Here is a 26413-nt window from a genome sequence, read left to right as displayed (position 1 = left end):
TGTTGGGTATAACCCTTCGCCACAAGTCGTGCTTTGAACGTCTCGACGTTCCCATCAGGACCCATTTTCTTCTTGTATATCCACTTACACCCTACGGGTTTAATCCCTTCAGGAAGGTCTACAAGTTTCCAGACTTTGTTGACATACATCGAGTGCATTTCAAATTTCATGGCGTCAAGCCAAAGGTTTGATTTAGAACAAGCCATCGCTTGGCTATAGGAAACAGGGTCATCCATGTCGGAGACGGCTACAAGAGAGTCTCCATAAGACATGTACCTGTCAGGCTTTTGAGTAGCCCTCCCACTACGTCGAAGTACTACTTGACGAGATTCTGATGAGTTAGGTTGTGTTTCAGTTGGGGTAAGAACAGTTCTTACAGATGAGGTAGAAGCTTCCTCACCCAACTTTTCTTCAAGCACAATTTTGCTTCTAGGTTTCGCATCCTTCATAAAGTCCTCCTCGAGGAAACGAGCATTCGTGCTAACGAAAGTCTTATCGTCCTCGGGACTATAGAAAAAGAAACCTTTAGTTTCCTTTGGATATCCAACAAACAGGCACAATTCTGACCTACTAGCCAACTTGCTAGTCTTTTGCCTTAGCACATGTGCAGGGCAACCCCAAATTCGGATGTGGCCCAAACTTACTTTACGGCTAGTCCATCTTTCATAAGGAGTACCAAGAACCGTTTTAGACGGAACTTGGTTCAGAATGTAAGCGGCTATTTCGAGGGCATATCCCCAAAAGGAAAGCGGGAGTGATGAGTAACTCATCATCGATCTAACCATCTCCATAAGAGTTCGGTTTCTTCTCTCTGACACTCCGTTTTGTTGAGGTGTGCCAGGTGCGGTAAGCTGAGAAGCGATACCTTCTTCTTTAAGAAAGTCATCGAACTCTCCAGACATATACTCACCACCTCGATCAGATCGAAGGGTTTTGATCACTTTGCCAGTTTGCTTTTCCACTAAAGCCCTAAAGACCTTAAATACGTTAAAGGTTTCAGATTTGTGTTTGAGCAAATAGACAAACCCATATCGTGAGTAATCATCAGTGAAGGTAACGAAGTATTCGTATCCTCCACGTGCCTGTTGGCTGAGCGGACCACATACATCAGAATGTATTAGTTCCAGCAACTCAGTGGCTCTTCGACCTTTATCAGAGAAAGGTCGCTTAGTCATTTTTCCTTCTATGCAGGATTCACAAGTAGGTAGTGAACCTATTGCAGACGCTTGGAGTGGACCATCCCTCACAAGTCTCTTAATCCTTTCTAGACTGATATGACCAAGTCTTAAGTGCCATAGGTGTGTTGATTTTGTTAGATCGCAGGATTCAGAAAGTTTGATCCTCTTTGGCTCCCTAATTAGATCATTATCTATTTCGGTGTCTAAAAGAGAAGGTTGAGTGGGATAGATGTAGAAAAGAGCATTCTTCATACATGCATCAGTGACAAAAGAATTATCAGGAAACGAAATACGAATTCCATTCTTAATGAACTTTAAACAATAATCTTGCTCACGAAGACGAGCAACGGATATTAAGTTCTTCCCAAAGGTAGGAACAAAATAAACATTATTCAAGTTCAAAGTGCGGTCTTCAAAAGACAGCGTCACGGATCCCACAGCCTTTGCAGACACCAGGCTCCCATCACCCCATTTGAAACAGAACTCGCCTTCCTCTAAGCTTTTGGTTTTCTTGAAACCATTCAAGGAACAACAAATATGGTTAGTAGCAGCGGAGTCAAGAATCCACGTTGATACATTATCAGCTACTAAGCATGCTTCGGTAACTAGTACAATACTATGTTCCTTTGCTTTGAGATTGGCAGGACAGTTCTTTTTATCGGCCTTGTAAGGTCTCTTCACAGTTCCAGAGGCGGAGGCTTTTTGCTCAGTAGCATGTTGTAAGGACAAGTTTCTGCGTCACTCGTATTTGGAGATTTGGAAGTAAATAACGAGTTTCCGTTGTTACAACTAAATTCTCGAGTGAATTATACTCCAATGAATTTATCGAATTAATTTTAAATATATTAAGGTTATGGAAATCTCGGAATAAACAAAGGAATTATCGAGTATAACTCGATTAATAAATTAATTCCGAGGAAACATTCCGGAAATTAATTTAAGAAATAAATTCTTAAGGACGAGAATTAATTCCGAGAAACCTTAAATATATTTAAATTATTCGAGAACGAACGAGAAAATTCTCGGTTCGAATCATATAATTATAATCCGTTCGGTGATGGATTTAATTAAATAATTATATGAAAAGGACGTGGTTGTAACAATTTTAAGGGACCCATTTGAAAGAAAACAAGAAAAAGAAATTGGTTTGAGAATAAAAGGATAATTGTTAAGCCTTGCCTAGTCATCACACATGTGTCACGCTTCTATCCTTGCCAACCCAACACTTATCTTCATCATTTACTTTGCTATTAAGTCTCTCCAGCCGAAATAAACAAACCCACGGGAAAAAAAAAAGAAAAGAGGAAGAACAGAAGAAGAGAAGAGAAATAGTGAGAGACCGAGGGAGAGAGAGAGAGAGCTCGGGGAAGAGAAAGGCCGAGAGAGAGCAGAAGAGAGCTAGAGAGCGAGTGAGTGAGACTGAGAAGGAGAGCGACCGAGGGAGAGGACGCGTGACCACCAGCACCAGCCCGTGACCCCAGCTCCGTGCGCGCGCCATCCAGCCAACCACTGAGCCTCGCCGCGCGCGCGACCGCCGTGGAGGTTGAGCCGCCGCGAGCTAGAGAGGACGCCGGAGGGTTCAATTCCTCCAGAAACAAGGTGAGATGTTCTTCCCCAATTTCGAATCTGGAAGTTAGGGTTTCGTTTTGGAATTGGGGCTTTTGTTTGTGAGTTAGGATTTCGGTGATGATTCCTCTGGTTATGGTGTTGTTCTTAGTTTTGGAAGGGTTTGGTTGTGGATTAAGTCTTGGCCGTGTGGTTTTGGTTCTGGCCGTGTGACTGAGATTAGTTGTTTTGGGTTTCTTTGGACGAGTTATTGTTATTGTTTGTGATATTGTTGCTGACTGTGTACGTGTAAGGTTGTTTTGAAGTTTTGTTATAGAGTTGTTAAGTCGTTCTCTTTTGTTGTGAGTTGTGTCGAGTGTTAGACTCGGTCTAGGTGGGCGGCACGGGCCTCGAGGCAGCGGTTCGGGACGGCGAGGGCGCTGTCCAAGAGTGTCGGAGCTGTTGCGCGAGTGACGACGGAGCGGGGCTGGTCAGCGAGGTTCATCGGCTCGGTTGGGACGAGCTGTTGGGCCGGGGACGGCAGCAACTTTGTGGCGGCTCTCGGGGGGCTGTCCACGGCTCTCGGGTTTCGTTCGGAGACTCACGAAGTCTCGGTTTAGTGTTAGAAAGTCGAGAAATTTCCCGAGTCTCGACTCGTGCTAGTGCGAACCTATAATTATTTTTGTTGGGTCGTTCTAGATTATGAGAGTTGCGATATAATATCAATATGTATGTTTTGTAATTAAGCTCGTTTAATATAAGTTGGTAAGAAAAATAAATTAATATGTATCGTTATTAAACTCGTTGATGATTCAATCAAATTATTTAGTATCCTCATTTGATTTACGTTTCAAAACCGAGTTCGACTATAAGCTCGACTCTTTTGATTTGGAAAACGAATATCAACGAGAAATGTTTTATTTACGTTCTCAAACGTTATAACTTGTCAATAAAAAGTGACAAGTCAAAAATATTTTCTAGAACATATTTGAAAAGTATCGTTTTGAGTTATTTTCATATAACTTCTGTATGCTATAGATTGTTAGTAAGAGTTTCTTTATACGTTCTTTTCTTTTAGTTTCGACCTTCGGGAACCTATCCTAAGCAATGGGCTTTGTCCCGTCAAAAGAATAGGTGGTCGAATAGCGGGGCGTTTCTTAGCCTAGATCAGGGAAGTTGTTAAGGCCTTGTTTTTAGGCGTCGATTCTTTCCCGTCTCTGTTCTGTCATGTATTCCCTGATGTTTGTTTTTTTTAGATGCTCTGAGTAGCGTGACTAGGAGGACGTTTTGAATATGTTCCTTATGAGCTTTCTTTTAAGTAGAAGTAGGTACATTAGTAGATCAATGGACGAGATACTGAGTATGCTCGATGTTCGATCTTTCTCTTCCATAGATAAGTCCAGAGTGCTATCAGGATTAGCAGGAGAAGCTTACGAGGACTGGGTTATACGTGAAGTTAAGAAGAACCCTTTTATTTGGAAGAGAAGAATTCAGGATTCGAAAGAATCGTTATCCGGGTAAGTGGATTATAGGCACCTACAATATCAAGAAATATTATATATATCTTTATATATATACATATATTGTACGTGCATTTTCTATATGCTTTCTAGTAAGCAAGAGTAAGATAAACCAAAAGACAATTCACTATCAAGATTAAAGGCTTTAAGCCGCTAACGAATTGGGAAACGGAATTAGTCTGGCTAACAAAAATGGCTAGAGGTAACTAGGAACCCTAGCCTTTGCTATGTGTTTAGTTAGCCACCTTCCAGAGATCCAGTCCTAGTGAACTGGATTATGAGAGACTGAAGTTAAGACTCGTATTCAAAAGCGAGAATATTATAATAGGATCTTTGGGAGTTGCATCTCAAGATCTTATAAGTCACGAGTTAATAAGCGAAAAGAATATATGGTAAGATCGGGATTAAACCCGAATTAAGCAGTCTCTCATGTTAAGTTAATTAAAGAGAAAACATAGAATGGTACCGCCTCCGACATATACCCCTTGTTAGCAGGTACCTATTATGCTTCGTGCTGGTACAACATGGGGATTAGGCAGGAGACTGTGCACCCTCCTGTCTGGCGCCAATAAGACATGTGTCGTGCGGATATCATTAAGGGATCCCGAGCAGGAAATGTATTGTATGATGGGAATTGCCGGGACCTAAGCTGGCATATTCTCAAGTAAGAGGAGTTACCGGGACCTAAGCTGGTAATTCCATAGATTATGATAAAAGAATGTTATGATGTGAATCACCGGGACCTAAGCTGGTGAATTCTTAAGTAAGGGGAATATCTCGGGACCTAAGCTGAGTTATTCCTAAGTAAGATGAATCTATCGGGACCTAAGCCGATTGATTCTTAAGAAAGGTGGATTTATCGGGACCTAAGCCGATACTTCCGCAAGTTATGAAAAGATATGATCTCATGTTATGTATTGTTTATGTGTTATGTGCATTGTGCATTAGATATGTAGATATCCGCTTACTGAGTCTTTCGACTCACAGTTATTATCTTGATATTGTAGACAAAGGAAAGGCCAAAGAAGACTGAGCAGAGCATCAGCGAAACCGGTAAGTAAGTAGGCGTGTGTATGTACGGCTGCCGACCTGTGGCTAAGTCAAGGGTGAATGAGTTTGTTTTGTTTTTAAAAGACGAGTCTTTTGTTTGTAAAGTTTTAAATAGTATGTTTTAAGAAAAACGAAAAATTCGCCCATATTTTTTAGACGTTTATGTAAATATTTTAAAAGTTTTTCTAGAAAATGTTTTCTGGAAGCGCTTCCACCAAAGTTTTTATGAATTTTATTTATGTCAAGTAAGATACGAAGATCTCTGCCGCGGCTCGTGGGCGAGCTAAGGCTCGCGGGTCGTGACACATGTGCCTCTCTTTGATTCCTCTTTCTCTTAGTGAAACCTACAGCAGTGTGAAGTTCCTCCATAAGCTTGGTAACAGTGTACTCTAGCTTGTTAATGGAGTAGTTTATCTTGAAGGTATCAAGAGATGCGGGGAGAGTTTCTAAGATCACATCTATGACATTCTTCCCATCAATCTCAGATCCTAGGATTTCCATTTTACTCAGATGACTAATGATCAATATCATAAAGTCTCCAATAGGAGTCCTAGCCTGCATATGACAGTTCATAAACTGTCGGACTGCTTGTAGCCTTGTTTGACGCCTTTGCCCTCCAAACATCTCAAGGAGATTGTAGAGCATGTCAGCGGCAGTCTCGAATTCATGATGTTGCTCTTTCAGCATATTGTTCATAGATGCCAAGATATAGCACCTCACAATCTCATCGGATCGAAGCCAGGCCGCTAAGGCGTCATTGTCCTCTTGAGTTGAATCATTATTCGTCAGAGGAGGACATGGGGTGGTGAGTACCCATTTGTGCTTGTTAGCGGTAGGTATTATGTCGAGGTTACATTTCGAGTCTATGTAGTTTTCGTTTTCGAGTTTGTTCGAGGAAAGAATGAAAGAGAGAGAGTTGGGAGACATATTGCCTATAAAAGTTGAAACAAGTTTATGATTAGTCTTTGGTTTAGGATTTAAGTTTGTTTAAGACTTTATAAAATCCAAAGGTGTTATAAACCAAACGATAATTTACTCCTTCGAGGGAAGGCCGCAAAAAATCTCCATTTATAAGTAAATGACACATCATTAATGCTTAGCCAAGATGTCAATACATCAACATTGACTAGCCACCTTGTAAATTGGTTTGATCACTCACATCCTTTCGCAGGGCCTCGAGGGAGGATTACTAGGGATTGAGTCTAAGTGTGTAACCAACCACTTAGTCCAAGAGATCGACTTTGAAAAACAATCCACCGAGGGGAGGCCTTGCCATCATCGTCTCACTCTCGGACGTAGCTCATTGAGCAATGGTCAGAGCAAAGCGCCCTTGAGTACTCTCATTTAAGAGAGGGCCACGAGGGTGACTCTTAGTCCGGTGACACTTGCACTTTTCATTAGTGTTGGGGATCGTGGGTTACAAACAACGAATATAACCCTCCCACTTAGTTTTTGGAGTTGGTTCATCGACTCTTATAAGTTCGGAAACAAATTTCCTAGTTAGAGAGCGACAGAGCGGACAACTAGAAGAGAATCCTAGATCGACATGTTCAGAGCAGTATTAGAGCATAAAGGCACAAGGTACATACTCGATCTTTTCCTATTTTCTATTTCGGGAAAGTGCGTGAGGGAAGTGTGAACTTCAACTCACTCGAACACTTGAAAGTTTGAGATTACACATCTTTTTATTTTTCGGCTTGTCTACAAGGAGACCTCCCACTCAAATTTTCAAGAGCATATAGATTTTGAACATATGCGATATAGATATAGTTTTGAAAACATTTTGAAAATTTATTTGATTTGGATGACAAAATATTTTCAAGTTTGAAAGTGAAAACGGATTTTCAAAATTCAAACTAGTTTTGTAAAAATTCAATTTCAATTAATCTTTCAAAAATCAAAACTTTTAATCTTACACATCATGTTTATAATCATATGAAAAACATTTTTGCTCAAGAAAGTTTTCTCATTAGAGTTCTATAACTCATGGTAGTGGGGTTTGAAAATTCGGATTTCTAAAAAACTGGAGTTTCAGACAGCCGCGCACCTCGGAGTAAAATCGCCATATATGGCGGCTCCGATGTCCTTTTGAGCCGAAACCTTTGGCATTGGACAGAGGACCGACAGAGCTTTAATTTTATTCAATAATCATTAAATTTCGATTTCTGAGCAGAGAGTTATGGCACTTTTAATGCGGGTTTACTCTAGCTCGAAGAAAAAGAAATAAATTAAAGCTTGGTCCTATTTAGGTGCGAAAAAGAATCAAGTGTAACGGAACGTTTTATGAAGGTTGTTAAAGCTTTTATTTGTGTTTTATTAGCAGGGTAATAACATAGAATAAAAGAAATAACAGCAAGCATAAAACGAATACGGTAAATAAAAGAAACTAGAAAGACAAAGTAACTAGTCACAAAATTTACCGAAATTTCTCAAACCTTTAAAACACGTTTTTCAATATAAAAAATTAAAAACTTTTAGAATTGATTCTAATGTGTTTTAAAAACATCCCAAACTCATAGAAAATCAACATGCTTTTTAATTTAAAGACAAGAGCATTAAATTAAAAAAAAATCTAAGATTACAATTCTAACTTGTCACAAAATTAGTAAACTTTCGAAAACGATTTTCAAGCTCATAATTTTAAAAACATGTACATGCTAATCTTTGACCATAGCTCTGATACCATTTGTTGGAATCGATCTAGGGTTTGAGAAAATAATTAACGCTTCGGTAAGCGGCGGAATTTTAAAAATTTTCTTTTACAAGTAAAACAGTTTTTACTAACCTAGACAAGTGCAAGTACATGTAATTAAAAACCAATATGAGCTAGAAGTTTACTAACCTTTCTTGAAGCTTGAACTTTGAAGAAGCTTGTGGAAAGTTTGCAACGCTCATCTCCCCTCGCAGCACGTCTCTCTTTCTTTCCTCGGCACCTCGAGCAACCACGAAAGTTTCTATCACTAAATCACTCGAAAAGAAGGAATCAGTGAGTGGGCACTTTTAAACACTACGACTTAAGAACAAGTCTCAAAGTCGCAGAGCTAAACACTAGGTCGATTGAGGACCTAGGTGCCAAGACAAGAAAAATCGAAATAAACTAGAGAGAGAGAGAAGAGGGGCGGCAACCACAAGTTCTAGAGAGAGAAGCTCTCAATCTCTAACTTATGTGGAATGAGAAAACAATGAGAATGAAGGCCCTATTTATAGGAGAGGGGTTAGCCTTAGAAAATAGGAGTTTCCTCTTTTTCCAAGCATTCATGAGCAATCTCTTATTGCCCATTCTCTCCATATGCGCCCATCACATTCATTCCCTTAAGGGATTTGTTTCCTAATTTGTTTCCTCTTCTTTGCTTGTCCTTGCCGCCCATATCCTTTCCTCTTAGAGGAAATTTGTTTCCTCTTTTTCTTTTGGCAAGTATCTAAATACATTTATGCACAAAATAAACTCTCTTTCTCTTAGGTATTTGGGCGCCCATATTTTCTCTAGAAGGAGCTTCTAGAAGCTTCTTCATTTGTTCATAACAACATGAGAAAGGCCCATTAAGAATTTTCAATAAAATTCTTATGAAATGAAATTAATCCACAAGGCCCAATGATCAAGTCATGGCCGAGTGATATTAAGTCATCAAATGAACTTGTCAGAAAAATTTATTGACATTCATTTCATCCTTTGTCTCAAAAGACAAAAATACCCTTTTGACTATTTTCGTTCTTGTTTTGACTTAGCTTCCAGTTTAACTATTCATATCGATGTGATTCGTGACAGTGACCTCATGGACCCAAATGAACAAAGCTTGAGCTAAACACTTGGACTCAAAAGTTCACAAACCTTTTCCAAGTTTAGCTTAATGCCAACTGACTCCACTAAAGAGTTGACACTGAAAATCTCTCGGTTCAAATGAATTTGTTTTCTACTCAAGAATTCACCTAATTGTAATGAGCTGATCCACTGAATATTATCTATGTTTACCCTTCATGAATGTCATAAGCTAGTCAGGATTTACTAAATTACCATTTTACCCTTCTAGCTGTTATTTCCTCAACTCCTTTGTCGCTTGTGAATAAGTTAGAAACAATGTATTGACGAGGAGCTAACAAGTCACATTGTTTCATCCAAAAGAGTCAGGACTCAATTTGGACACTGGCCAGTTCATTTATTCACACTCCAAGGAACAAAGCATGAGGTGACATACATTGCATTTCAGCAATCTTGTACACGAATTCCATATCTATGAGAACTTCACAAAGTTACTCATGACAGACTCACAACTTAGTACTTCACCAATAGGCCTTGTTCAGAATCACATAGTGAGTCCGAACTTTGACTTTCTCAAATGAGAATACTAAGGTGTGAAATGGCATGTCTCATTTCAGGATTAAGGTAAGCATGATGCAATTCATACATAGTGACTTCGAGACATAAGAGGTTAAATGGTTTGTTCTTATATTGTCTCTAGAAGTGCACTGGTCAATTCAGTACCTTCGGAAGATACCTAGAAGAACTATAGAGTCCCCAACTCTCAATGCCTCATAACCAGACATCATAGATTCTTCTAACAATCATACTGAGGTCAATAGTCCTTTGACCCTAAGATTGCGAATATATCGTTTTAAGCAAACTACGAAGAGTTTGTTCATGCAAATCTACATTTGTCTCTTCGTAAGTTGTTAAGTTTGTTTATGGACTAAAAGACTAAGGTTTTATCATAAAGCTTCAAACAAAGAAAGAATGAATGAACGTTTCAACTTTATTAATGAATAGATAGGCAATTACAAGCAAGAGTATTCTTGAGACTTTATTACATCAAATGTACAAAATAAAGACTACAACTCTTCTAGTGGGCACCATTGACAACACACTGGTCGCTCAGCTCCGCCGCCTCCGCTAAAAGCATCAAATCCATGCTATCCGGCGCCGCCAACGTATGGGCATGCTTATGGCCGGAGGGTGAATCAAAGGAGGTCGACGATGATGGCCGCTTATTGGTAGAGATCGCCTCGTTACTCACCCGCGTTGGAGATCCCCCACGGCGAACCTCGACTCGGGAACAGGCCGCGGCCGCAGCATCGACGGTAGGTTCCGCCCTCGATACTTGCACGTGCGACCGATGTCGAACCATGGTATCTGCAAAGGAGAAAAGACGTCAGTCAGTTAGAACATAGCAATAAGCACAAGACAACAAAACGTGCAATAACGCAGAAGCATATGTATGACTAGTACCCCCTACGTCGGGGGAAGGGGCAGACGAGCCCCCCACGTCTGATTCAGGATCCTCCGCAACCTCCGCACCGAGACCAGGGCATTGAGGAGCTTCGTCGCCAGGCACGAACCACCCAGTTCTCGCCATTAGGTCTGGGGACTCGAAGAGCGATCCTTGCTGCCTCGAATCCGGGACCGCCCTGATCACCGCTACAAGTTCAAAGTCTTCGGCATCCCCGACGGATGGGAATTCGGCCGCAGGTCCAAACGTTAGGGGCGCTGCCCCGAAGGCCGATTCGGACACCCACACCCAAGGGTACCGATGCTTCGAGCTAACCTTGGTAATGATGGAGATGCGTTTCCGAGGGGTCGCCAGGTAGAAGCCCGGTTTCCCCGGGACCCCGCGAACGACAACGAGATCCTTAATGTCATCTGCAGTGACCGCCCTCCTCTTTGCTCGATAGAGCATCATATGGCACGCCGCGACCACCCGGTAGAAGGATGGGGACATCTGTGACGCGTGCACTCCCAACCGGATCAACAGCTCTTGGATCACTGGCTGAAAGGGTAACCGTAGCCCTCCGCGGAGACTTGCCTCGTGAATGGCGGCATACCCCTTTCGTGGTCGAGTCGGGAGATCGTCGGGCAACGGTCACAGGATCGATATGGATGACGGGATGTAGAAGCGCTTCCTCAAGCTTAAGAAACTAGCAAGCGAAAGCGAGCTGGAGATATCGACGCCCGAGCAATCCAGGCCGCCTCAGATTGCAGATCCCTCGATCGAGAAGGCCAAGGCTCGCGACTCCTCTTGCACGGTTAGGGTGACGGTGGCAGTCGATGTGGCGCGGCGACCCGATGATTCGCCCGAGCAGTCGGGGGCGATTCTTGGTTCAGCGAGTCCCTCGCGGCAATCACCCGAGCCGGCCGGCCGGTCCCTCGCGCACGTGCCCGGCCCGGCGGGCCTTGTCCCCCCGGTGGTCGGCCAAACAATGGGCCCATCGTCGGTGCTTGGTCCTAAGCCCGACGGGCAATCCTTGCCCGAGGCCGTCCCGTCCAGGCCCCCATACTGGGCGCCCAAGGCCATTGGGCCAGCCTCACCAGTGTCCGGCCCAGGTGGGGAGCCCCTTCGCGCGCCAAGGCCGCCCAGTGACGCATGTGTCCGGCCCTACAGCGCAACCCGGCCCACCGAGTGGGCTGCCCTCGCGCTACCTTAGCCCACCGCCCCCAAGGGTTAGGGTTATCAGCGCCTCGGCCGCCGGCCCCCGGCCGGCGCTCCTCGCCTCCGGCGCTAGCGTCCCCGCCAGTGGCACCGCCTGCCTCCGGTGAGCCCTCGCCCGTGCGCACGCCCTCAAACATGACCGGACCCAAGCCTCCAACGCCGCCGGCCACCTGCAAGCACTGGCATCGATCCCGGTGACGCCGCCCCAGGCCGACGCGCCGTCTCCGACGCTCTCCCCGCCAGGCATGGCGCTCTCTGGCTCGCGGGCCTCTCCAACGCCCCCTCCTCTCCGGCCATCTCTACCACTTTATTGCTCGAAGAAAATGAAGGCGGTGCATTGTGGGCAACCAAGAGGGATGAGAATTGCGCCCAAATATCATCTAGGTTCACATCTTGATTCCCGAGCAAGGTGAAGAGGTCATCTTCGATGGACCCACACCCCGACAGGTGGTTGGTAGGGTCCATTGACACGTGCAACAAGACGAAACGTACGGAAAGTGATGCGACCTAAAGAAAAATAATAATTAAAGGGGTTTGGACCAAACCTTTTCCCGACGGGTTGCACCGGTACACCAACGACGGCAAGGCTCTTGAGTTTACCGCACGAGTTTCACTCGGCGATAAACTCAGGGGGCTAATGTTATCGGCCCGACCTCGATCGCGGCCGATCAAAGGCGAAACAACGGTCAAACACGCCCCGGTGGCTTGCTCCTGTTGTCAATGGTGCCCACAAGAAGAGTAGTAGTATCTATTTATGTACATTTGATGTCATATAATCTTACTAAGACTCTTGCTTGTAATTGCCTATCTATTCATTAATAAAGTTGAAACTTTCATTCATTCTTTCTTTGTTTGAAGCTTTATGATAAAACCTTAGTCTTTTAGTCCATAAACAAACTTAACAACTTACGAAGAGACAAATGTAGATTTGCATGAACAAACTCTTCGTAGTTTGCTTAAAACGATATATTCGCAATCTAAGGGTCAAAGGACTATTGACCTCAGTATGATTGTTAGAAGAATCTATGATGTCTGGTTATGAGGCATTGAGAGTTGGAGACTCTATAGTGCTTCTAGGTATCTTCCGAAGGTACTGAATTGACCAGTGCACTTCTAGAGACAATATAAGAACAAACCATTTAACCTCTTATGTCTCGAAGTCACTATGTATGAATTGCATCATGCTTACCTTAATCCTGAAATGAGACATGCCATTTCACACCTTAGTATTCTCATTTGAGAAAGTCAAAGTTCGGACTCACTATGTGATTCCGAACAAGGCCTATTGGTGAAGTACTAAGTTGTGAGTCTGTCATGAGTAACTTTGTGAAGTTCTCATAGATATGGAATTCATGTACAAGATTGCTGAAATGCAATGTATGTCACCTCATGCTTTGTTCCTTGGAGTGTGAATAAATGAACTGGCCAGTGTCCAAATTGAGTCCTGACTCTTTTGGATGAAACAATGTGACTTGTTAGCTCCTCGTCAATACATTGTTTCTAACTTATTCACAAGCGACAAAGGAGTTGAGGAAATAACAGCTAGAAGGGTAAAATGGTAATTTAGTAAATCCCGACTAGCTGATGACATTCATGAAGGGTAAACATAGATAATATTCAGTGGATCCGCTCATCGTAATTAAGTCGAATTCTTGAGTAGAAAATAAATTCATTTGAACCGAGAGATTTTCAGTGTAAGCTCTTTAGTGGAGTCAGTTGGCATTAAGCTAAACTTGGAAAAGGTTTGTGAACTTTTGAGTCCAAGTGTTTAGCTCAAGCTTTATTCATTTGGGTCCATGAGGTCACTGTCACGAATCACATCGATAGGAATAGTTAAACTGGAAGCTAAGTCAAAACAAGAACGAAAATAGTCAAAAGGGTATTTTTGTCTTTTGAGACATATGATGAAATGAATGTCAATAAATTTTTGACAAGGTCATTTTATGACATGTTTCACTCGGCCATGACTTGATCATTGGGCCTTGTGAATTAATTTCATTTCATAGGAATTTTATTGAAAATTCTTATTGGGCCTTTTTCATGTTGTCATGAACAAATGGAAAAGCTTCTAGAAGCCTTTTCTAGAAGGCTATAGGCGCCCAACATACCCAAGAGATAGAGAGAATATTTTGTGCATAAATGTATGAAGATACTTGCCAAAAGAAAAAGAGGAAACAAATTTCCTCTAAGGGAAACAAGAGGTAGGCGCCCAAGTTGAGAAAGAAGCAAGGCAAGGAACAAAAAAGGAAACAAATCCAAGGCTTAATGAAGCCTACCTTGGCCGAGTGTATCATAGAGGAAAAGAGGAAATTGGCTCATGAATATGTGATATTCTATAGAAGAGGAAACTACCTTATTGAAGGTGAGACCTCTCCTATAAATAGGAGCCTCATTCTTCTCATTTTTATCATTCAACATAAGTTAGAGATTGAGAGACTCTCTCTCTAGACATTGTTGGCCGAACTCCTCTCTCTCTCTCTAGTTTATTTTCGATTTTTTCTTGTCTTGGCACCTAGGTCCTCACTCGACCTAGTGTTTAGCTCTGCGACTTCGAGACTTGTTCTTAAGTCGTAGTGTTTAAAAGTGCCCACTCACTGATTCCTTCTTTTCGAGTGATTTAGTGATAGAAACTTTCGTGGTTGCTCGAGGTGCCGAGGAAAGAAAGAGAGACGTGCTGCGAGGGGAGACGAGCGTTGCAAACTTTCCACAAGCTTCTTCAAAGTTCAAGCTTCAAGAAAGGTTAGTAAACTTCTAGCTCATATTGGTTTTTAATTACATGTACTTGCACTTGTCTAGGTTAGTAAAAACCGTTTTTACTCGTAAAAGAAAATTTTTAAAATTCCGCCGCTTACCGAAGCGTTAATTATTTTCTCAAACCCTAGATCGATTCCAACAAATGGTATCAGAGCTATGGTCAAAGATTAGCATGTACATGTTTTTAAAATTATGAGCTTGAAAATCGTTTTCGAAAGTTTACTAATTTTGTGACAAGTTAGAATTGTAATCTTAGAATTTTTTTTAATTTAATGCTCTTGTCTTTAAATTAAAAAGCATGTTGATTTTCTATGAGTTTGGGATGTTTTTAAAACACATTAGAATCAGTTCTAAATTTTTTTAATTTTTTATACTGAAAAACGTGTTTTAAAGGTTTGAGAAATTTCGAGTAAAATTTTGTGACTAGTTTTGATATCTTGCTAGTTTCTTATTTTTACTTGATTCGTTTTATGCTTGTTGTTATTTCTTTTATTCTATGTTATTACCCTGCTAATAAAACAAAAATAAAAGCTTTAAACAACATCTTAAAACGTTCCGTTACGCTTGATTCTTTTTCGCACCTAAAAAGGACCAAAGTTTTAATTTATTTCTTTTTCTTCGAGCTGGAGTAAACCCGCATTAAAAGTGGCATAACTCTCTGCTCAGAAATCTAAATTTAATGATTCTTGAATCAAATTAAAGCTCTGTCTGTTCTCTGTCCAATGCCACTGGTTTCGGCTGAAAAGGACATCGGAGCCGCCAGATATGGCGATTTTACTCCGCGGTGCGAGGCTGTCTGAAACTCCAGTTTTTTTTAGAAATCCGGATTTTCAAACCCCACTACCATGAGTTATAGAACTCTAATGAGAAAATTTTCTTGAGAAAAAATGTTTTTCATATGATTATAAACATGATGTGTAAGATTAAAATGTTTTGATTTTTGAAAGTTTAATTGAAATTGAATTTTTACAAAACTAGTTTGAATTTTGAAAAACCGTTTTCACTTTCAAACTTGAAAAATATTTTGTCATCCAAATCAAATAAATTTTCAAAATGTTTTCAAAACTATATCTATATCACATATGTTCAAAATCTATATGCTCTTGAAAATTTGAGTGGGAGGTCTCCTTGTAGACAAACCGAAAAATAAAAAGATGTGTAATCTCAAACTTTCAAGTGTTCGAGTGAGTTGAAGTTCACACTTCCCTCACGCACTTTCCTGAAATAGAAAATAGGAAAAGATCGAGTATGTACCTTGTGCCTTTATGCACTAATACTGCTCTGAACATGTCGATCTAGGATTCTCTTCTAGTTGTCCACTCTGTCGCTCTCTAACTAGGAAATTTGTTTCCGAACTTATAAGAGTCGATGAACCAACTCCAAAAACTAAGTGGGAGGGTTATATTCGTTGTTTGTAACCCACGATCCCCAACACTAATGAAAGATGCAATAACGTGGGACTAAGAGCCGCTCTTGCGACCGTCACTTAAATGTGAGTACTCCAAGGCGTTATTGCTTCGATCATTGCTCAATGAGCTACGTCCGAGAGTGATGCAATGATGGCAAGGCCTCCCCTTGGGGGATTGTTTTTCAAAGCTGATCTTTTGGACTAAGTGGTTGGTTGCACACTTAGGCTCAATCCCTAGTATCCTCCCTTGAGGCTCTGCGAAAGGATGTGAGTGATCAAACCAATTTAAAAGGTGGCTAGTCAAAATAGATGTATTGACATCTTGGCTTAGCATTAATGTTGTGTCATTTACTTATAAATGGAGATTTTTTGCGGCCTTCTCTTGAGGGAGTAAATTATTGTTTGGTTTATAACACCTTTGGATTTTACAAAAGTCTTAATAAAACTTAAATCCTAAACCAAAGACTAATCATAAACTTGTTTCAACTTATATAGGCAATATGTCTCTCAATCATCTCTCAATCTTTCTTTCCTCGATCAAACTCGAAAACGAAAACTACGTAGATTCGAAACGTAACCTCGACATAATACCTACCGTTAACAAGCACAAATGGGTACTCACCACCCCGTGTCCTCCTCTGACGAATGATGATTCAACTCAAGAGGAGAATGACGCCTTAGCGGCCTGGCTTCGATCCGATGAGATTGTGAGGTGCTATATCATGGCATCTATGAACAATATGCTGAAAGAGCAACATCGTGACTTCGAGACTGTCGCTGACATGCTCTACAATCTCCTTGAGATGTTTGAAGGGCAAAGGCGTCAAACAAGGCTACAAGCAGTCCGACAGTTTATGAACTGTTACATGAAGGCTAGGACTCCTATTGGAGACTTTATGATATTGATCATTAGTCATCTGAGTAAAATGGAAATCCTAGGATCTGAGATTGATGGGAAGAATGTCATAGATGTGATCTTAGAAACTCTCCCCGCATCTCTTGATACCTCCAAGATGAACTACTTCATAAACAAGCTAGAGTATACTGTTACCAAGCGTATGGAGGAACTTCACACTGCTGTAGGTCTCACTAAGAGAAAAAGGAATCAAGGAGAGGCACATGCTACTGAGCAAAAGGCCTCCGCCTCTGGAACTAAGAACAGACCTTACAAAGCCGATAAAAAAGAACTGTCCTGTCTATCTCAAAGCAAAGGAACATAGTATTGTACTAGTTACCAAAGCATGCTTAGTAGCTGATAATGTATCAACGTGGATTCTTGACTCCGCTGCTACTAACCATATTTGTTGTTCCTTGAATGGTTTCAAGAAAACCAAAAGCTTAGAGGAAGGCGAGTTCTGTTTCAAATGGGGTGATGGGAGCCAAGTGTCTGCGAAGGCTGTGGGATCCGTGACGCTATCTTTTGAAGACCGCACTTTAAACTTGAATAATGTTTATTTTGTTCCTACCTTTGGGAAGAACTTAATATCCGTTGCTCGTCTTCGTGAGCAAGATTATTGTTTAAAGTTCATTAAGAATGGAATTTGTATTTCGTTTCCTGATAATTCTTTTGTCACTGATGCATGTATGAAGAATGCTCTTTTCTACATCTATCCCACTCAACCTTCTCTTTTAGACACCGAAATAGATAATGATCTAATTAGGGAGCCAAAGAGGATCAAACTTTCTGAATCCTGCGATCTAACAAAATCAACACACCTATGGCACTTAAGACTTGGTCATATCAGTCTAGAAAGGATTAAGAGACTTGTGAGGGATGGTCCACTCCAAGCGTCTGCAATAGGTTCACTACCTACTTGTGAATCCTGCATAGAAGGAAAAATGACTAAGCGACCTTTCTCTGATAAAGGTCGAAGAGCCACTGAGTTGCTGGAACTAATACATTCTGATGTATGTGGTCCGCTCAGCCAACAGGCACGTGGAGGATACGAATACTTCGTTACCTTCACTGATGATTACTCACGATATGGGTTTGTCTATTTGCTCAAACACAAATCCGAGACCTTTAACGTATTTAAGGTCTTTAGGGCTTTAGTGGAAAAGCAAACTGGCAAAGTCATCAAAACCCTTCGATCTGATCGAGGTGGTGAGTATATGTCTGGAGAGTTCGATGAATTTCTTAAAGAAGAAGGTATCGCTTCTCAGCTTACCGCACCTGGCACACCTCAACAAAACGGAGTGTCAGAGAGAAGAAACCGAACTCTTATGGAGATAGTTAGATCAATGATGAGTTACTCATCACTCCCGCTTTCCTTTTGGGATATGCCCTCGAAACAGCCGCCTACATTCTGAACCAAGTTCCGTCCAAAACGGTGCCTGGTACTCCTTATGAACGATGGACTGGCCGTAAAGTGAATCTTGGCCGCATCCGAATTTGGGGTTGCCCTGCACACGTGCTGAGGCAAAAGACTAGCAAGTTGGCTAGTAGGTCAGAATTGTGCCTGTTTGTAGGATATCCGAAGGAAACCAAAGGTTTTACTTTCTATAGTCCCGAGGACGACAAGACTTTCGTTAGCACGAATGCTCGTTTCCTTGAGGAGGACTTTATGAAGGATGCGAAACCTAGAAGCAAAATTGTGCTTGAAGAAAAGTTGGGTGAGGAAGCTTCTACCTCATCTGTAAGAACTGTTCTTACCCCAACTGAAACACAACCTAACTCATCAGAATCTCGTCAAGTAGTACTTAGACGTAGTGGGAGGGCTACTCAAAAGCCTGACAGGTACATGTCTTATGGAGACTCTCTTGTAGCCGTCTCCGACATGGATGCCCCTGTTTCCTATAGCCAAGCGATGGCTTGTTCTGAATCAAACCTTTGGCTTGACGCCATGAAAGTTGAAATGTACTCGATGTATGTCAACAAAGTCTGGAAACTTGTAGACCTTCCTGAAGGGATTAAACCCGTAGGGTGTAAGTGGATATACAAGAAGAAAATGGGTCCTGATGGGAACGTCGAGACGTTCAAAGCACGACTTGTGGTGAAGGGTCATACCCAACAAGAAGGGATTGACTATGAAGAAACCTTCTCGCCAGTCGCAATGCTTAAATCCATCCGCATACTCCTATCCATAGCTGCAGCTCTCGACTATGAGATCTGGCAAATGGATGTCAAGACAGCCTTTCTGAATGGCAATCTTGACGAGCGCATTTACATGGCTCAACCAGACGGTTTCATGGATAAAGGTCAAGAGACCAAGGTTTGTGAGTTGCTTAAATCCATTTATGGACTAAAGCAAGCATCTAGGTCATGGAATATTAGATTCGATGACACTGTAAAGAGCTTTGGCTTTGAACAGTCAATAGATGAGCCTTGTGTTTACAAGTTAATACACGAAGGCAAAGTTGTGTTTCTGGTACTATATGTCGATGATATACTGCTCATTGGTAATGACGTGGATAAGTTATCTGAGGTTAAGGTCTGGCTGGCAAAGCAATTCGATATGAAGGATCTAGGAGAAGCCGCGTACATTCTGGGGATCCAAATCTTTCGAGCTAGGAAAAACCGGACCTTGTCGCTCTCTCAAGCATCTTATATTGATAAGGTGATGGATCGCTTCTCGATGCAAGACTGCAAGAGGGGTCAAACACCCTTTAGGCATGGATTTTCACTCTCTAAGGACCAGTCTCCCAAGACTGCACAAGAGATTGAAGACATGAGGAAGATTCCTTACGCCTCTGCCGTAGGAAGCGTCATGTATGCTATGCTTTGCACTAGACCTGATATATGTTTCGCCGTTGGCGTAGTTAGCCGTTTCCAATCCAACCCTGGACCCGAGCACTAGATTGCTGTTAAGCATGTTCTTAAGTATCTTCGAAGAACTAGGAACTTGATGCTTACATACTCAGGTACTGACCGGACTATGACGGGATATACCGACTCCGATTTTCAAGCGGATAAGGATTCCAGGAAATCCACTTCGGGATCTGTGTTCATCCTTAATGGTGGAGCTGTTGTGTGGAGAAGTATTAAGCAATCTTGCATTGCTGACTCCACAATGGAAGCAGAATATGTGGCTGCTTGTGAAGCATCCAAAGAGCCTGTATGGCTTAGAAAGTTCCTTAAGTATTTGGAAGTTGTTCCAAACGTCGACGAGCCCATGACCCTTTATTGTGATAATAGTGGGGCTGTCGCTAACTCAAAGGAACCTAGAAGCCATAAGCGCTCTAAGCATATTGAGAGGAAATACCATTTGATTCGAGAGATCGTGCAGCGCGGAGACGTGGAAGTGAAGAAGATCTCTGGCAGATCCCTTCACCAAGGCCCTAGCGAACATGGTCTTCGACCAACTTCGAGAGGGATTAGGCATGTAGGACTACTCACATCTTCTTTGAGTCAAGTGGGAGTTTGTTGTCAATGGTGCCCACAAGAAGAGTAGTAGTATCTATTTATGTACATTTGATGTCATATAGTCTTACGAAGACTCTTGCTTGTAATTGCCTATCTATTCATTAATAAAGTTGAAACGTTCATTCATTCTTTCTTTGTTTGAAGCTTTATGATAAAACCTTAGTCTTTTAGTCCATAAACAAACTTAACAACTTACGAAGAGACAAATGTAGATTTGCATGAACAAACTCTTCGTAGTTTGCTTAAAACGATATATTCGCAACTAAGGGTCAAAGGACTATTGACCTCAGTATGATTGTTAGAAGAATCTATGATGTCTGGTTATGAGGCATTGAGAGTTGGAGACTCTATAGTTCTTCTAGGTATCTTCCGAAGGTACTGAATTGACCAGTGCACTTCTAGAGACAATATAAGAACAAACCATTTAACCTCTTATGTCTCGAAGTCACTATGTATGAATTGCATCATGCTTACCTTAATCCTGAAATGAGACATGCCATTTCACACCTTAGTATTCTCATTTGAGAAAGTCAAAGTTCGGACTCACTATGTGATTCCGAACAAGGCCTATTGGTGAAGTACTAAGTTGTGAGTCTGTCATGAGTAACTTTGTGAAGTTCTCATAGATATGGAATTCATGTACAAGATTGCTGAAATGCAATGTATGTCACCTCATGCTTTGTTCCTTGGAGTGTGAATAAATGAACTGGCCAGTGTCCAAATTGAGTCCTGACTCTTTTGGATGAAACAATGTGACTTGTTAGCTCCTCGTCAATACATTGTTTCTAACTTATTCACAAGCGACAAAGGAGTTGAGGAAATAACAGCTAGAAGGGTAAAATGGTAATTTAGTAAATCCCGACTAGCTGATGACATTCATGAAGGGTAAACATAGATAATATTCAGTGGATCCGCTCATCGTAATTAAGTCGAATTCTTGAGTAGAAAATAAATTCATTTGAACCGAGAGATTTTCAGTGTAAGCTCTTTAGTGGAGTCAGTTGGCATTAAGCTAAACTTGGAAAAGGTTTGTGAACTTTTGAGTCCAAGTGTTTAGCTCAAGCTTTATTCATTTGGGTCCATGAGGTCACTGTCACGAATCACATCGATAGGAATAGTTAAACTGGAAGCTAAGTCAAAACAAGAACGAAAATAGTCAAAAGGGTATTTTTGTCTTTTGAGACATATGATGAAATGAATGTCAATAAATTTTTGACAAGGTCATTTTATGACATGTTTCACTCGGCCATGACTTGATCATTGGGCCTTGTGAATTAATTTCATTTCATAGGAATTTTATTGAAAATTCTTATTGGGCCTTTTTCATGTTGTCATGAACAAATGGAAAAGCTTCTAGAAGCCTTTTCTAGAAGGCTATAGGCGCCCAACATACCCAAGAGATAGAGAGAATATTTTGTGCATAAATGTATGAAGATACTTGCCAAAAGAAAAAGAGGAAACAAATTTCCTCTAAGGGAAACAAGAGGTAGGCGCCCAAGTTGAGAAAGAAGCAAGGCAAGGAACAAAAAAGGAAACAAATCCAAGGCTTAATGAAGCCTACCTTGGCCGAGTGTATCATAGAGGAAAAGAGGAAATTGGCTCATGAATATGTGATATTCTATAGAAGAGGAAACTACCTTATTGAAGGTGAGACCTCTCCTATAAATAGGAGCCTCATTCTTCTCATTTTTATCATTCAACATAAGTTAGAGATTGAGAGACTCTCTCTCTAGACATTGTTGGCCGAACTCCTCTCTCTCTCTCTAGTTTATTTTCGATTTTTTCTTGTCTTGGCACCTAGGTCCTCACTCGACCTAGTGTTTAGCTCTGCGACTTCGAGACTTGTTCTTAAGTCGTAGTGTTTAAAAGTGCCCACTCACTGATTCCTTCTTTTCGAGTGATTTAGTGATAGAAACTTTCGTGGTTGCTCGAGGTGCCGAGGAAAGAAAGAGAGACGTGCTGCGAGGGGAGACGAGCGTTGCAAACTTTCCACAAGCTTCTTCAAAGTTCAAGCTTCAAGAAAGGTTAGTAAACTTCTAGCTCATATTGGTTTTTAATTACATGTACTTGCACTTGTCTAGGTTAGTAAAAACCGTTTTTACTCGTAAAAGAAAATTTTTAAAATTCCGCCGCTTACCGAAGCGTTAATTATTTTCTCAAACCCTAGATCGATTCCAATAGCTCTGGCCATTGGCCGGCCCTAGGGCCAGCCTCGCCCAATGGCCGAGTCTAAGCTATCCTCGGCCATTGGCCAGCCCAAGGGCCAACCTCGGCCAATGGCCGAGTCTGGGCTATCCTCGGTCATTGGCCGGCCCAAGGGCCAGCCTCGGCCAATGGCCGAGTCTAAGCTATCCTCAGCCATTGGCCGAGTCTAAGCTGTCCTCGGCCATTGGCCGGCCCAAGGGCTAGCCTCGGCCAATGGCCGAGTCTAAGCTGTCCTCGGCCATTGGCCGGCCCAAGGGCCAGCCTCGGCCAATGGCCGAGTCTAAGTTATCCCCAGCCATTGTCCGGCCCAAGGTCCATCCTCGGCCAATGGCCGAGTCTAAGCTATCCCCGGCCATTGGCCGGCCCAAGGTTTGCCTCGGCCAATGGCCGGGCCAAATGTATCCACTCGGCCAAGGGGTTGCTCAAAATATCCCTTGGTTGCCTATGAATACCGGGGTCCCTCCCCTGGTCCAAGTAATCCGAATTTGAGCACTGAAACGCTGTCAAACTCGTACTTCGCTCGTTTCTCTCAAGTCTCGGCCTCTAAACAGCTAAACCCTCTACATTCTACCTCAACCCTACTAATGTTGACCGTTGGAGAGGTAAACAGAGGCAACCTCTCTGTTTCCCGTTTGTAGTTCACGTACTCTCTATTACTTTTTAGGTATCGAGACGAGGTGAGCTTCATCTACAACTAAGGGACGACTTGGGATACCAAGTCCGACATGCTCGAGCCAAAGTGAGACCACTTGATCTGGACTCGGGTCTAACCACTTTGGGCTCCTAAATAGTTGTCCGAAAACGAGCAACAACAGTATCTTCTGAAGGTACTGAATTGACCAATGCACTTCTAGAGACAAAATAGGAACAAACCATTTAACCTCTTATGTCTCTAAGTCACTACGTATGAATTGCATCGTGCTTACCTTAATCCTGAAATGAGACATGCCATTTCACAGCTTACGTATTCTCATTTGAGAAAGTCAGAGTTTGGACTCACTATGTGATTCCGAACAAGGCCTATTGGTGAAGTACTAAGTTGTGAGAATGTCATGAGTAACTTTGTGAAGTTCTCATAGATATGGAATTCATGTACAAGATTGCTGAAATGTAATGTATATCACCTCATGCTTTGTTCCTTCGAGTGTGAATAAATGAACTGGCCAGTGTCCAAATTGAGTCTTGACTCTTTTGGATGAAACAATGTGACTTGTTAGCTCCTCGTCAATACAATGTGTCTAACTTATTCACAAGCGACAAAGGATTTGAGGAAATAACAGCTAGAATGGTAAAATGGTAATTTTATAAATCCCGAGTAGCTGATGATATTCATGAAGGGTAAACACTGATAATATTCTGTGGATCCACTCATTACAATTAGGTTGAATTCTTGAGTAGAAAATAAATTCATTTGAAACGAGAGATTCACCTCTTTAGTGGAGATAGTTGACATTAAGCTAAACTTGGAAAAGGTTTGTGAACTTTTGAGTCCAAGTGTTTAGCTCAAGCTTTGTTCATTTGGATCGATGAGGTCACTGTCACAAATCACATCGAGTAGGAATAGTTAAACTAGAACCTAAGTCAAAACAAGAACGAGACAAGTTTGCGAAAATTGTCAAAAGGGTATTTTTTGTCTTTTTGGACATAGGATGAAATGAATGTCAATAAATTTTTTGACAAAGTCATTTGATGACTTAAGACCACTCGGCCAAAATTGATTTAATTGGGCCTTGTGGAAAAATTTCATTTCATGGAATTTTATTTGAAAATTCTTAATGGGCTTTTCTTATGTTGTCATGAACAAATGAAGAAAAATCTAGAAGGCTTCTAGAAAGTCTTACACGCCCAAACCCAAGAGTAGAGAGACCAATTTTGTGCATTAATGTATCAAGATACTTGCCAAAAGAAAAAGAGGAAACAAATTTCCTCTAGAAGGGAATTCATTTTGGCGGCCAACCAAGAGAGGAACAAAAGAGGAAACAAATCCAAGGGCTTCTAGAAGCCTTGTTGGCCGTGTGACTCAAGAGGGAAACGGGCAATATTTTGCTCATGAATATGTGATATTCTATAGAAGAGGAAACTACCTTATTGAAGGTAATCCCTCCTTTATAAATAGAGCCCTCATTTCTCCTCATTTCATTCATCCCAAGTTTTAGAGATTGAGAGCTTCTCTCTCTAGCTTGGCCGCCCCTCTCTCCTTCTCTCTCTGAGTTCTTTTCGTTTTTGTTTTGACACCTAGGTCCTCATTTGACCTAGCGAGTTTAGCTCTTCGACTTTGAGACTTGTTCTCGAGTCGTCGTGTTTAAAAGTGCCCACTCACTAATTCTTTTTCTCTCGAGTGAATCTTGTGATAGAAACTATCGTGGTTGCGCGTGTTGCTGAGGAAAGAAGAGAGACGCGTTGCGAGGGAGACAAACGTTTTCAACCTTCCGAAGGCTCATCCACGTTCAAGCTTCTAAAAAGGTTAGTAAATTATTTATTCTCATTATAGTTTTTATTTACATGTGCTTACTCTTTGTCTAGGTTAGTAAAATCGTTTTACTTGTCAAAAGAAAATTTTTAAATTTCCGCTGCTTACCAAAGCGTTAAACTTTTTCTTAAATCCTAGATCAATTCCAACACTCGCGGCATCGAGACCTCTCATAACAAAGAATAAGAGAGCTCGCGGGGTCGAGACCTCTCACAAAAAAAAATACAGAGCTCGCGGCGTCGAGACCTCTCACAAAAAAAATAGAGAGCTCACGGTATCGAGACCTCTCACAAAAAAATAAAGAGCTCGCGGCATCGAGACCTCTCACAAAAAAAATAGAGAGCTCGCAGCGTCAAGACCTATGAAAAAACAAAACAAAGAGAAAGAGCCCCAACAAGACTACAAAGTTTCGCGTACGACAAGTCGCACGCGAAACTGGGGGGTTAATGTTATACCTTCACTTTTCTAATGGTAAAAATGACATCTCAATTGCTAAAATAACGTTAAAAGGACACTTTAGTCAAACGAGCCAAAAATATGCTTGACTTAAACCAAGCAACAAGCGACAAGCGAATTAACGAAACGCGACAAGCGAATTTGTAACCAGCGACAAGTGAATTTGGGACAAGCGACAAACGAATTAACGACAAGCGACAAGCGACTTAACGACAAGGGACAAGCGAATTTATAACAAGCGACAAGCGAATTTGGGAAAAGAGACAAGCGACAAGCGAATTTGAGACAATCGACAAGCGAATTTGAGACAAGCGACAAGTGAATTTGCGACGAGCGACATGTTTTCCCTATAAATACCGCACTCACACAAATCAAAATTCAATTCACTCTGAACTCAGAATCCTTTTAACTCTCATATTTCTCTCAACCCCGAAATTCTCACAACCCATAAACAAAGATCAAGGACCCAATTGTTCTTCGAGAAAAAGAAATACAATGAGTGAAACCTGACTACTTAACATAGAGAATAAAGGAAAGACGAGAACAATAAAGAAGGAAACCAGAAGACATCTACCAATCTCAGAAGCTCTCAAGAGAATAAAGAGTTTTCAAGACTCGTTGCAAGCTCGCACCCCAACACGTGTCCCATAAATGTTATCCGAGAAATCGCATTAACATTATCTATGTTTACCCTTCATGAATATCATCAGCTAAATGAGATTTACAAAATTACCATTTTACCCTTCTAGTTGTTATTTCCTCAACTCCTTTGTCGCTTGTGAATAAGTTAGAAACAATGTATTGACGAGGAGCTAACAAGTCACATTGATTCATCCAAAAGAGTCATGACTCAATTTGAACACTGGCCAATACATTTATTCACATTCCAAGGAACAAAGCATGAAGTGATATACATTGCATTTCAGCAATCTTGTACATGAATTCCATATCTATGAGATCTTCACAAAGTTACTCATGACATCTTCACAACTTAGTACTTCACCAATAGGTCCTGTTCAGAATCACATAGTGAGTCCAAACTTCG

The 26413-nt window shown here is 41.5% G+C and overlaps 1 long non-coding RNA gene across 1 annotated transcript; it reads left to right on the top strand.

The window, feature by feature from the left end:
• Positions 1 to 2399: 2399 nt before the first annotated feature.
• On the top strand, positions 2400 to 3469 carry LOC149407948 (uncharacterized). Its single transcript, XR_016301576.1, has 2 exons — positions 2400 to 2777; positions 3107 to 3469. It is a non-coding gene; the product is annotated as an uncharacterized LOC149407948 (long non-coding RNA).
• The last annotated feature ends 22944 nt before the right edge of the window (positions 3470 to 26413 follow it).

This window comes from Urtica dioica, chromosome 1 (genome assembly GCF_054948205.1).
Source record: "Urtica dioica subsp. dioica isolate 48M chromosome 1, U.dioica_male_clone48M_v1_H2, whole genome shotgun sequence".
Lineage (NCBI taxonomy): Eukaryota > Viridiplantae > Streptophyta > Magnoliopsida > Rosales > Urticaceae > Urtica > Urtica dioica.
Note: the sequence above shows the minus strand (reverse complement) of the source record. Positions and strands in the feature narration are given on the sequence as shown.